Genomic DNA, 13,329 nt, shown 5'->3' with positions numbered 1-13,329 from the left:
AAAAGAAGAGCTAGGATGACTGGATGAAAAGTTGGCAACCCTTATTGCAAAAAAAAAAAAAAAAAAAAAAATATGGATGCTCCCAACCCTCTATTTTATTTTATTTTTATATTCCCCCTCACTTTGTGCCTTTCCCAGCTGCTTTTCCCTGCCTTTAGCCATTTTCTCACATTGTAAGAAAAATAAATGCCAGCACTGAATCTATATTGCTTATTATTACATTTACATCTCACCTTTTCTCCAAGGTGCTCAAAGTGGCGTGCACCCAACTCCCGCTTTCCATTTCACCCTCACAGCAACCCTGCAAGGTAGGGTAGACTGAAATAGTGACTGGCCCAGGGTCGCCCAGTAAGTTTTGTGACTGAGTAGGAGTTTGAACCTGGACCTGGTCTCCCAGGTCCTAGTCCGGCACTCTAACCACTATACCAAACTGGCTAAAGAGCTGCACACTCTTGCTTCATAGGCCAGTTCTATAACATTCCCCTTCGCTGAAGCATTTTCAGTGTGTGTGGGGTTTGTTTTTAGTTCCCTCTAATTCCTTCCATGTTTAAGCAAGGCAAATCTGGTACTGCTTACTTGCTGTGCGGCATTACAGTACTGGTGTTTTCACCAGGCTGTACTTGGCTTTTAACTAAGGTCATTTGGAAATGGTCTTCAACACCCAGCTCCTTTGCTTTTTAATGCTTGCCAATTTAGCGTTGTATTCAAAGTGATTAATTAGTTTGTGGTGAAGGTTTATTAGGTAATCTTTCTGTCAATCAACATTCAGTGTGATCTCAGTGCTGAGCAGAGAACATCAAGTGATTTTATGAAGATGGGGGAAATGATGTTTTCATTGCATAGAAAAACGGAGACACATGCAGCGGTGGAGGGCGGCGGGCGAAATCACATGAAAGGCTCAGGATTTTCCTCCTTTAGAATCATGAGAAAAAGAACATTTGTTTTCTGTTTGTATTAATTTGACCTTCCACAAGATTTCATCCATCTGATTTTCAATTGGTTTATACCTACTTTGTACATGAACAGACAGATTCTAACCACAGAAAGCCCCAGACTGTAAACTCATAGGGTGTGTGTAAAGGACAAAATAGAAAAGGGCAGGGAACAGAAATCATCAGATCCAAATGTGTGAGCGTATTCCATAAATACTGCCCCTATATTCATGCTTATTCATGTAAAACAAGCTCCAATGCCCGGTGATATGGGTTGTAATGTTTTCTGTTTTTATTGGAACAATGAATAGATACCAACTGCAAACAAATATTAGGCAAGCATGGCAGTTCAAAGTGTTCAGCTTTTGGCTGTTTACTAAATACAATTAAAACACACAGGCTATATTAGACCACATCAGAGATTTTCTGTTGCATATCACTCTATGCAAATTGCATAGGAAAATTCCCAAATATTTTTCGATACACATTTTTTCAGGAAAATCACTTCACTGCCAGTGCATTTAAATGCATATATAGCAGAAATTAAGTGGTGATTGTTTTCATCTTCATTCTTGCTAAATTTCTGCCTGCCATGCATAGCACCTTGCCAAGAGGGGGGGAAATCAGCAGCTCTAGGTATTTACAGTTAGATGACTATTACATTTATCTTTACAAAAGCTTTGCAATAAAAGAAGCGAGTTAACCCAGTGAGACACACATGCAGCTTCTAACATTGAATGTGCATATTACCAGAGCAGGAAAAAGCAGGGAAAATATAGAACGAACAGTCTTATTGCTCATATGTATTAAGACCAGGACTGATAAAAGCAAATACATTTTCCTTTTTGGATTCCTTCATAAAGATGTACCACAGACAGCATGTTGTCCCTGGGTAGGCAGGAGATGTTGCTACTCCTTGCATGCCTGTAGTAGATAGATGGTACGTATGGCAATCTAACTGCAACATCCTGCCTGAATATGAACAACAGATTTGTCAGTGTGTGACAGGCTGACAGCCCAGCTCCCAGCTGCTTGTCCACTGTTGTTAAATCAGTACCTTGTCTAAGTGTTCACCAAAGAGGCAATCTGCTTCCTCCATTCGTACAGGCAGGTTGCCAGTTAAAAACAAGTAATGGCTTTAGGCTGCAGTGCCATAATGCATTGAAAAGATGCAATCTAAACCTTTGTGTGCTCCTTAGGCAACACATAGCAGCACTGGAAGTTCAAACTTTTTTTTTCAAAACAACAAAGACAAGTCTAAATGGAATCAATGAAAGGCAACCATGAGAATTTAAAATCAGTGATTTAACTAATCGAGGAGAGAAAGTACAGTTTGATTTGGAATCAGGAAAAGAGCCATATCTAATGTCAGTAAAGGATGAATTGCATTCTTTGTGAAATGATCATTGTGTATAAAAATTAGTTCTAGTCTGGAATGTGGCATGCTAAGCTTAAACTGGAAAAAAAATGTAAAATACAAAGTGGATCATGCAGTTACATTAAATTTGGGTTGACACAAAATTACTTGCTGTTTTCTGTGAACATTTTTTTGCAATGATATAAAGCACTTCTTTTTTCTGGTGCCTTTTGGCAATCCTTGCATAAATGTTCGCTCATTTCTTGAAATTGCTTTCACTTTCAGTGTTGCTCATTTGCCTTCAGTGATGCCAGTCTGAAGCCAAATCTGATTGGCCATGATCATATTTCCTAATGCCCAGTGATGTCATTATGTCAGACATAGCAATATAACATTATTTTGTTCTCTGATTAGGTGGGATCATTCCTGTGCTGAATCTAGGGAAATAAATGGGTGTGGACACGGGGGCGGACTTTGGTATTTCAGATTTCAGCAGAGCCCTGTCTAAGGCCAAAATTTGGCACCCCAGCACTTCTCATCTGCTCAATTCACTATTTCATAGCTGCGACGCCCTGCAGCGCCCCCTAGGCTTAGTGCCCACTGCAGCAGAATTGGTTGTGCTGCCGTAAATCTGGTGGGCAAGCAGCAGCTAGTGGAGAAAGTGATACTGATTAAGCAATACTCAAAGGGAACAAGAATGGAATGATCACGCAAAATTTTACAGGAAATTCAGTACTTTCACAATTAAAGTGGGATTTCTATTCCATGCTTTAAAAAGTTTTGATCCAAAAATATCCAGTGCAGCTTTTTTTAGAATGTTCTCTCTCTTTGGCCTCAAATGCCTTTAAAATTCAGAATGGAAGCATTGCTGAAACTATGCTCATGATAAATTGGGAAAATATAAGTATACAAACCAGTCTCAAAATGTGAGATGCTACTAAAATTTGTTCCCATTGTGGCAGAACTCCATACGTGGCTGTAGCACGTCAGTCAAAGGCAGCCACAAAGCAGCCCTTGACATAATGATCAATTATTGGAGAACCAAGAAGGATTTACACCATAGATTGCAACATCTCATTCTTAGCAGTTATGGTCCGCTGAGTCATAAATAAGATATATTTAAGAGTCCCTAAGTACACATTTTTACAACAGACCCTGTTGGCTCACGAGGAGCCACTAAAAGCTATTGAACCAATAATCACCACAGTCTTCATTCAGGTTCACTGTAGATTGTAGGATTTACCACGGCGTTAACAGGTATCCTGGTATTAGCTCCGTGTTCAGTTAGATGGGCATGGCTTAGCTTTCAGATTTGCATCTCCATCATCACTGGAACACTACAAAATACTCTCTTGTGCTACAAGAGATTTTTCATAGTCTGCAATGTAGCATCGGCCAAAGGATTTTATTGCTGAATGGTAAAGATGGCCCTCTCTTTTCTAATAAATTTTCAGCTGCTATTAATAATAACTATAAAGTCTGAACTTAAGTAACTCACTCTTCCTTGCCCCAGATACTACAACAATACATTCAGTATTTAAAGTTTTCTTCAAAGCTCTGGTTGTTAACAAAGTGATTTAGATGAAAACTCAAATGAAATTCATAAGGCTTCTATGCAATATTTTGCAATAAAAAAAAAATCTGCTGAAGTTTTCCACAGAAAGAGAACAACTAAAATGAGCACGAGGATGGAGATGCAGCAACTCTTTACTTACGTTTCGATGTAGGGAATAATTTGGCCATTCACTGTAATTAGGTGTTTGCCTTAGAATCAATGTGAATTAAAATTGATTTTGTGTTGTACTTAATTTGTACAATTTAGACCTCCAAATTGTTTCTTTTTAGCCTTTTCTTTCTCTCCACCACCACTCTGGAAATTCCTGGCTTCTGTCCTCCTTCAGCATTTTGATGTAAAGTTCTGAACAGCTGGCTACTTTTCTTGTTGCTTGGAAGTTTTATCTACTGAGCTGCTACAGCTGTCTCTGAGTCTACAGCTTGCCACTGAGTTATCCCTGTATTTGCTGTGTAAGGCAGGCATATGTGGAACAGCCAATAGTGTAGCGGAAGAGAAACACAAGAAAACACACTTCTGGCACTTTTCCCAGGGCTTTTCTAGTGTTCTTGCTAGCATGTAGAATGGGCAGCTTTCTGTTTTAAAAATTCCAGCCTTCTAGGTAGGAGAGGCACTGAGACTAGGAATAAAAATTTGGAGGGTCCAAGCACAGGGTTCAAAAGGTTACTGGGTTTTCATACATCAACACTGGCAGACCCAACAGAGCAGTGCTGTATCGCACAGGCCAATTGGCAATTCTCATGATGGGTCAAGAACAGGGGTAGGGAACCTGTGGCCTTTCAGATGCTGTTGGCTCCAGCTCCCATCAGCCCCAGTCATCATGGCCAGTAGTTAGGGATGCTGGGAGCTGAGCCTGGCAACTTATGGAAGGCCACAGGTTCCCCACTTTAGGTCAAGAAGATCCTAATAGGCTTCAGTTATGGGTGTACATGTGGCAGCCCATCAGTGTGCAAATGCTACTCTTCTTGCATAGCAGTTTCCAAATGGTTGGGCAACTCTGCACATAGAAAGCAATTTTATGTGTGGAGCTTTCCCTCCGTTGAAATGATTATGGGAGCTCTTGTTACCAGAGAGATATTGGTGTGTGGTGGACTAGAACAGCCCTCCCCGACCTGATGCATTCAAAACATTGTTGGACCACAACTTCCATTATTCCTGACCATTGGCCATGCTGGTTGGGATTTTTGGGAAATGGAACTCAGAACATCTGGAGGGTACGAGGTGGGGAAAGCATGCGTATTAAACCCCCCCCCTCCAAAAAAAAAAAAGTAAGTTCAGAATTCTTATCCATTTTAGTAGATTGCAATCTACAACTGTGTAACCACTTGGAAACAAGCCCCATTGAACCCAATGAAATTTCTAAGTAGATATATATAGGATTGTACTCTTAGTTACTGAATGGTTTCACGACACTGTAGTGGAGAAGGCACAAATATAATATTAAAAGCAAAAAAATTGTTCCTGAAATGGTATTTATACCAGATGAAACTCTGATTCACTAAATAACAACTTGCTGGACAGATAATAGTATAATAAGAAATAGGAATATTTTTTCTTCTGTTTTTCTTCTCAGAAATCCTTTTTATTTTTAAGCAGATAATTTTACTTATAGCTTTACAGCAACCCAGATTTAGAGATAATTTCCTGTGAGCTTGATATTATGAATCCTATTTAAGTATGCTTAAGATCTCTCACTTAGAGTTAAGTGGCAGAAGAAAAGGCAAAATTGTCTTTGCAGATGTTGAGAAGAAATTCATTGCAGGCAATCATCATTTAATATCCAGTGCTGACTTTTTGAACAAGTGCTTTCGCTAAATGATAAATCAAATGAGTTGGCACTAACAATAATCTCTTAGAATATGAATGAGAAAAGCAAGAATATTAAAACAATAGAAACATTAACACACAAAACCCAGCCATTAGGAAAGGAATGGCATTGGGAAAATTAGCTGTTTCTTTTAGTGCATCTTTCTGCAACAATGCCTGGAGCACACACATTCTTAGTGGGATTCTTAGCATGCGCATTCATGCATATAAATGAGTGTTGTCTGTACAACTCCCCAACTGGCCAACCCAATCCAATAGGTGGGGCTATGTGCACTGCTTGGAGGGGTGGTGGTTCATTTTTTAAGCAAATTAATATCTACTAATTAAGTTAGCCAGGATTGGATTCAGTCCTTGCCCCTGCCCCCAGTTCTCCTTCCTTACTAAGCAAATGATCGGTGGGGTTTCAGCATTGCTGTTGTTTTTCATAAAAAACAACAACACACATTTGTTTTCTAGCCCATATCCAAAAACCTAGTAGCACTCATTTTGAGAATCCCGCTCTTTAATAGCAACTTGCAGAAAAATCACATTTCCCCCGATGCAAGAGACAGCAATGTGTGTCCCCAAACGGAGGTTGGGATTGTTGGGTGTCCAACGGGGATAGTGCACATTTCTCTGAGCTGGAATGTGCATAGACTTGCACATATGTGGGCCCCTAGTTAGATTTATGTTATATGTTGGATCCAGAACTCTCCATGTTAGGTCTGGCTGGGGCTGATGGGAGTTGTAGTCCTAAACATCTGGAGAGCACCATGTTGACTATGGTGGGCAGTGGCCCAACAAGGTTTCAAGCATGGGTGTCTCCTAGCCGTATCTGAAAATGCCAGGGTTTGAACCTGCAACCTTCTGCATAAGAAGCATATGCTGTGTCACTGAACTATGGCGTTTCCCCATGGCAGCGGTTGTGCAGCGGTTGTGCACACACTGGCATGGGTATTGGCAGGATTTGTGTGTGTGTGTGTGTGCAGGAGGAAAATAAAAAACTGAAGTGGGGAGCAGGCTAACTTCTCAAAAATGAGAACAGTGCCTGGACATCATGTCTCAAATCTCAGGTTTTACAAATGCTAGAAATTAATTTTTTGTTAAAGAAAGCAAGCTGGGAATCGGGGGATTATGGTTCATCTGAGGAAGGATTCCCTCTTCCATTAGGATGCCCATGCACACTGCATTGGCTTCTCAATCAGGCTTTCAGCTCCATATAAAGCACTCCCTCTCTTTCTTTCTCAATGGAAGAGCCCTGCTGAATCATCTCAAGGATCCCTCTAGTACCCCATTTGCTGTACTGGCCAGCCTGTGGTTTGTAACCTACCATCTGGCATACAACGAGATAGATGTCCTTCTGTTGGGTTGGGTAGATTGGCTAAGGTCTGAACAAAACTAGCCTCCCAAAATCTTCTCTCCAAATTGCAGGAGGTGAAATTTGGGTGGTTAGGTAGATTCACCAGATATTCTCTGGTGGGGTGTGGGCAGAGTTCTCCAAAAGTTTTTAGATGGTTGAAAAACAAAACTCACAGGAAATTTCTCAGAGAATTCCTTTCCAATGAATTTTGATTAGTTGTGCCAAACATTCTTCCACTTAGTGAAACAGTTTGTGTGTGTGTTCACTAAATATTTTCTCTGTCTCTCTGTGTGTTTGTGCATGTGTGTGTGTAATTGAACACTTGGAAAAGAGTCTGAAAAAGAAAAGAAAAAAAAACCCAGATTTGTCACGTAATGTTCAAATCTTTTATTTAAAAGCCCCCAAAACACCTTGCCCTGAGAAGGGCTTATCCTCTTCTTCTTCCTCCTCCTCCTTAAATTTATTTACACTCTGCCTTTCCGCCTGGGCCCTTTCTCAGTGCCTAGGCAAGCTAGCAGGGAAGTGGAGGTAGGCAACTAAACGGATGGGAACTGAGCTTATTCCAAGCTGTCCCCATACACCATCACCCAGCCACTGTGATTACAGGGCCTCCAGCTAATGCCGGTTGAAATAGGATTCATCTACCAATCCCGTCAGCTTCGGTACATGGTATTGGATGACTGTATCACTTTGTCCTTAATCTCTGGCAGCAAGCTTTTTGGGACCAGCCCTGCTTTCACTGAATAATAATGCAAAATAATCTACTTGCCACCATGTGGTAGTTTTCCCCAGAAAGAGGAAATGAGCCTAGACAACAGCATGGAGGTGTTAAACTCGCTGCACTGTTTCCTGTATGTGACAGTATAGTCTAGGCCAGGCCTCAAGAAAAGCCATGTATTGATTTGGTTGTCCAATTCAGGAGGGGGAGCAAGGTTACCTCATTAGCCACACACCGCTTTGGATAAAAGATTTAAAATGATACCAGTCATTTATAATATTCACCTGCATCAACCTCAGGCTTATTATAACTATAATCTAACCTGTAATACCTGACCTAAAACTGTAAATCTTTAAGTGATTACATGGTCAGGGAAGTTCAGGCAGATATAATTTAATCATTTCAGAGCAGATTTAGCTGTAGGCTGGTTGCTTAGGCTGCTGGCACCTAGTCATATTTATGACACATTTAAATAAGAATAGCCAAAAAATGAATCAGACTTGACTTTGATGCAGGTAAGCATTTAGCAACTGCCTAATTGTATTTATCCGTGACAGAATCACAATAGAATGTCTTTATTAGATCTCAGTTCCAGAACATGGTGTACTTCTGCATCTCTCCTGGACCCTGAGCAGACCTGCAGGAATGCTGATGAATTTTGTTGCCGCTAGAGTTTAGAATAATAATAAAACATACTTAATCTGGTGTGGATTTTGCTGAACATGCTCTAAAATAAACCAAATGGGTGGCCATGCTTAATTCAGATGGTCTAAAAATAATAATGCAGGAAGTACCTTGACCCTGTCCTCTGGTTCCACATTTCACGAAAATGACTTTTCTCATTGCAGTTGCTGTCCTGGGTTTCTTTGAGAGGAAGGGTGGGTTGTAAATTTAATAATAAATAAAAAAGGAATATTTTACTTTATTTTATTTAAGATTCTTATATTTGTTAAGATTTATTCTATTTTATATGTTAAGATTCTAATGCGTTCCATTAAAAATGACTCCAAAGCAGTTTCTGTACAATAATTCAAAAAATATATATAGCAAAATATAAGATACAGTTAAAACATCAACAATAGGCCAACAACAAAAGTTAAAAGGATACAGTTAATATGATGCAGATAGAGACTAATTCGGACAATCCAAAATATTGATAAATCAGGAAAGGCAAGATCCTATCAATGTTGTGCCATTTTGTGCCCTTTAAGCACAGGATAGGGAGCTCCACATCTGGGGTGCCACTACAGATAAGGCCCTACAGGTCTCTCCACATGTTGGTGAGACAATGAGCAGAGTCCCTCTCCCAGCCACAGAGCATGGCCTGGCTGATGTGGAGAAATGTAGTGCAGATTCCGCTGGACAGGTGTTACCTGTCAATGCATGGAAGTGACAATCCTCTTGTGGCTGCATTCTGTACTAGCGTTTCCAGACCGTCTTCAAGGGCAGCTCAATGTAGAGTGCCTTACAGTAGTCTAAATGGAAAGTGGTAGTTTAGAGATCCCTAGGCTAATATAGCTCAGGTGGTAAAGTATGGGACTCTTAATCCCAGGGTCGTGGGTTCGAACCCCACACTGGGCAAAATATTATTGCATTTCATGGGTTTGGACTAGATGACTTTCATGGTTCCTTCCAACTCTCAGTGAAGTATACTGTGTGAGGTGTTCATTTGTTTTTTAAAAAGTGTGGTGACATTTTTGCTGGTGCGATCTATCGCCACTCCTCCTCCTTCCGTTAACACAGTGCTCCTCTGTGAGCTTCTAGTGGGGCTGGGCACCACAAAAACACACACATGTAAACCTGCCGTTTTGTGAGAGTCTGGTATGCCAGAAAACATGTATCTCAAAAACACTAGCCATGTTGGCTGTGCTTTACCTTCACAGCTGGAGGCAGCCAGGCTGCCAAATACCAGGTGCTGGAACACAGGAGGAGAGACTGCTATGGTTGGCCTGACTGCACTGGCTGCCAATTAGTTTCCATTGTCTGAGACACTTCTTCGTGTGCCCTCTCAGAGGGTGGCAACTCGAAAACTCAAGGCCTACTCTGTGGTGGCTCCCAGTTTGTGGAATGCTCTCCCCAGGGAGGCTAATCTGGCACCTTCATTACATATCTTTAAGTGCCAGGCAAAAACTTTTCTCTATATAATTAGGCCTTTGGCTGATCAAACATTCTATGGCCTTTTACATGAGTTTGTGGGAGAGAGGTTATTGGGTTTTGTTTTGTTTTTACTATGTATTTTCATTTTGTATGCTTATGTTGTGACCCGCCCTGTGATCTTCAGATGAAGAGCGATATTGTACAAATGTAATAAATAAAAAATTAAATCATAATAATAACAGAGGAAAAAGCCACCGTCTCCATCATGGATGCTTTCTGGGAGCAATAGGAGCTGTTGTCCCAGGACAGACCATGAAGACTATCTAGTGCATGACAAATCAACTAAGAGCCAGCATGGAATTATTTTGAATCCCATTGTGGTGACCCCTTATTTTATATTATTTCACTCTCACACTATATTTGTGAGACATCCATCATCCAGTAAGCTTTGTGATAAAGCAGAAACTTAAACGTGGGTCTAGTCGCAACTCTAAAGAAATAGAACTATTAACACTGGGTCTCTGAAGGATAGATTCTACGTTTGTAAAGTGATGCTTGTCAGTTAAGAAAATGCTTATTTGAAAAGGCTTGTGAGTAATGTTAGTGCCGATGTGTATTATTTAACCACATGCAATGGTCACCATCCACTGGAAATTCGTTTCAGCAACTGCATGCCCAACTATTTATATTCCTTTAAAGCGGGCATGTGCAGATGTTCCTGGTGGATGGTGCTCCTTATTTATCACCAACAGAAGAGACAGCCCAATATTTCATCTGATGAGCTATTATGGCTTTAGTGAACCATCTCTTAACCAGAAGCCTTTAACACTGTCTGGGGTTGTCTTTAATGCTTTTCACACATTTTCTGAGTTTTAGCATCTGACTTAAGTCTTCTGTTCAAAAGACTGGGCATAAAAACTGGTATAATGGAACCACTATTATTTTTTTTATCACCACCGCCTTTGTTATTGGAGATCTAATGACAACAGCTCTGTCTGCATCTCAAGTGCCCGACTTGCGGAGGGAACAGAGGCTCTTTCTGTGAGCCTTTAATGTCAAATGTTGAGCTGCTTCCAGAAATAATGCACTTTTAGCAATGGTAAGCCCAATATTTTTAAGAGGGCCACTGGAACATTATTGCTTAAAACATTATTTTAGGAGACTGGGAGAGGGTGGGTGGAATCCCTACTCCCCCTCCCAATCCCCTTTGTTTTAAATACCTTCCTTGTTACAAATTTGCTAGTTATGAAAAAGAGTGAGGAAAAATGCTATTTGCTTTTGGTAATCGGATTCAGTGGCATCTAATCCTATATCGTATTTATGGCTGTGCTAGCTATTCAAAATTAAAATGAACCTTTCATCCATGTGTATCATAAATGGGCATTTATCAGGATTATATGATTTTGCAATCCATCTGAATATGTAACCGGAATTTGTTTTCTTTCCGTTTCACTATGTAATTACCATGCGACAATAACAAAAGTGACATGTTTGAAGAACAGATAAAATGCTGTAAATTGGCCAGTAATGGTGATATTTCCTCATCTTCTGAAAAACCCATTTATTCTCTCTCTCGACAAATCAAGGCATTGTCAGCCCGCACTCATCTTGTGGCCGGAGGGGCCCTACCAATTTCTAGATGTAAGTGAATACTGGAATGCAGATGAGGCCTACTAACTAAGGCTTTCAACTCAGGCAGCTGGTCTTAGCTTGCCTCAATTTCTAAATCATCCATAATGGGGCCAGGACCTCCGAAGCACTAAAAAGAGCGAGCTGACATGCTGGACAAACTGTTAATTTTTTTTCCTGAAGAAGCTGCTATATTGCACATCTGTCACTGCTATGCAGACAATTACTCACAGAGTGGAAAAAAATCTGCTGCTTGTTTCTAGTGTAGTTGTTAACTGACATAATGGCGAAATACAATGGTTTAGGAGAGGCATAGAGAGGGTTTCCCTCCTCCCTTTTAAAAAATTCTCCTCAGTTGTTGTTTTTTTCCATTTTGAATGCTTCTGTATTCTGGAACATTCCACATATGTAAAAGCCCAACACCAAGGCTATGAAACAATAGTCACAGAGCTGGTTAAAAATGTTTGGGGTTATCAGCCTCAGCTTTCCCTCTCTCCTCTAAACATTCACATCATGCAAGAGTCATTATTGGCGGTTTTTAAAATAACTGTATAGTTTATAAAAGGCACTTCCACATACAAAGCTTTGAAATTCCAATTGACAGAGGGTATTTACTGTAAAAGACATCTTTTGTCAATAATCTCCTTAATTTGAGATACTTGCTAAATCTTTATTACATAAGAGGATATTTTTATTGTACTTAAAAATAGATTAGTATTTAAAAATTGAACAGGGTAATAAATAATCTAGCCATGTTATTCCTCCACGCCACCCACATAGCTAATGGGGAGAGATTAGGGTTTGAATAGTCCTGTACACATGGGAGAAATGAACTTATAGGAGATAATATGGCAAGTTGAATGTGAGATAACTGGGGGATCTTCCATTCAGTTGTTCACTGATTTCAACAGCAAGGAAGGTGGGCAAGAAGAACTGACGGTGCCAAGAGATGGGGAGACTCCCCTGTTCCTGTTCCATCTCCCCAAAGTTAATCATAAGGAAATGGGCTAAAAGGCCAGAAACACTGGAAAGATGTGCTATATTCATTGGTAGGCAAACGAGTCAAAACATTCCAATTGCAAGCCAAAGCATAGCATTGTAAAGAAATCATGCACACTCTGAGTTTCATTGAAGCTTTTATTATAAGTATCCTGACTGGGACACCCAAGTTAAAATAACCACTCAGCCCTAATGCCTCCCCCCCCCCCCGAAAAAAACCCTACTTCACAGGGTTATGGGATAACTTCACAGGGATAACTTTGTATGTTTCTTTGAGCTCTCAGTGGAGGAAGGGAAGATAAAAATGTAATGGTGTATAACATCTATGTGTGATGTCTGCACGTTCCTTTTACAATTAAAAATTAGAACATTGTGCAGCTGGAAGCAAAGCCCAGCCTGACAAAAGCCAGCACAGCTGTAAAGGTCTTGCTCCATTTGGACTGAAATCAGAATTTCACTCTGGTTCTCATTCTGAGTTAAGTGGGAAGTTAATGTGCCTAATGCTGCCGCCGATGTGTTATCAGTCAGGTACAGTGCGGGTATTTCACAGATATGGGAAAACTGTCCCCCCCCCCCCAGTGTTGTCGGACTGCATCTCCCATTGGCCATCCCTAATCATTGAGAGGAAATGGATTCAAGCAAAAACTGGAGGGCTACAGGTTACCCACCCCTGCTTTTAAGGGGTGTTGGGCAAAGGTGGGCAGCCAGATGTTGTTGGAGTAGAATGACCACCATCCTTGACCAATGACCATGTTAGCTTGAGGCTTGTGGGAACTGCAGTCCGACAACAACTGGAGGGCACCACATTGGCTACTCCTGGTGTAAGGGGCTGGAGCATATGGCTCCACAGACTACTAC

General features: G+C 40.6%; 2 long non-coding RNA genes across 6 annotated transcripts in view; one reads left to right on the top strand and one right to left on the bottom strand.

The window, feature by feature from the left end:
* The window catches only part of LOC310758819, an 86,072-nt gene that overhangs the window by 18,439 nt on the left and 54,304 nt on the right, over nt 1-13,329 (top strand). The window lies entirely within an intron of this gene.
* On the bottom strand, nt 8,535-12,418 carry LOC310758935. The gene is made up of 3 exons (XR_014546111.1): nt 11,704-12,418; nt 9,120-9,221; nt 8,535-8,610 (listed from the first exon to the last, which is right to left on the bottom strand). It is a non-coding gene; the product is annotated as an uncharacterized lncRNA (long non-coding RNA).

Source organism: Podarcis filfolensis (assembly GCF_964270895.1).
Source record: "Podarcis filfolensis genome assembly, chromosome: 3".
In the NCBI taxonomy this organism is placed as follows: Eukaryota; Metazoa; Chordata; class Lepidosauria; order Squamata; family Lacertidae; genus Podarcis; species Podarcis filfolensis.
Note: the sequence above shows the minus strand (reverse complement) of the source record. Positions and strands in the feature narration are given on the sequence as shown.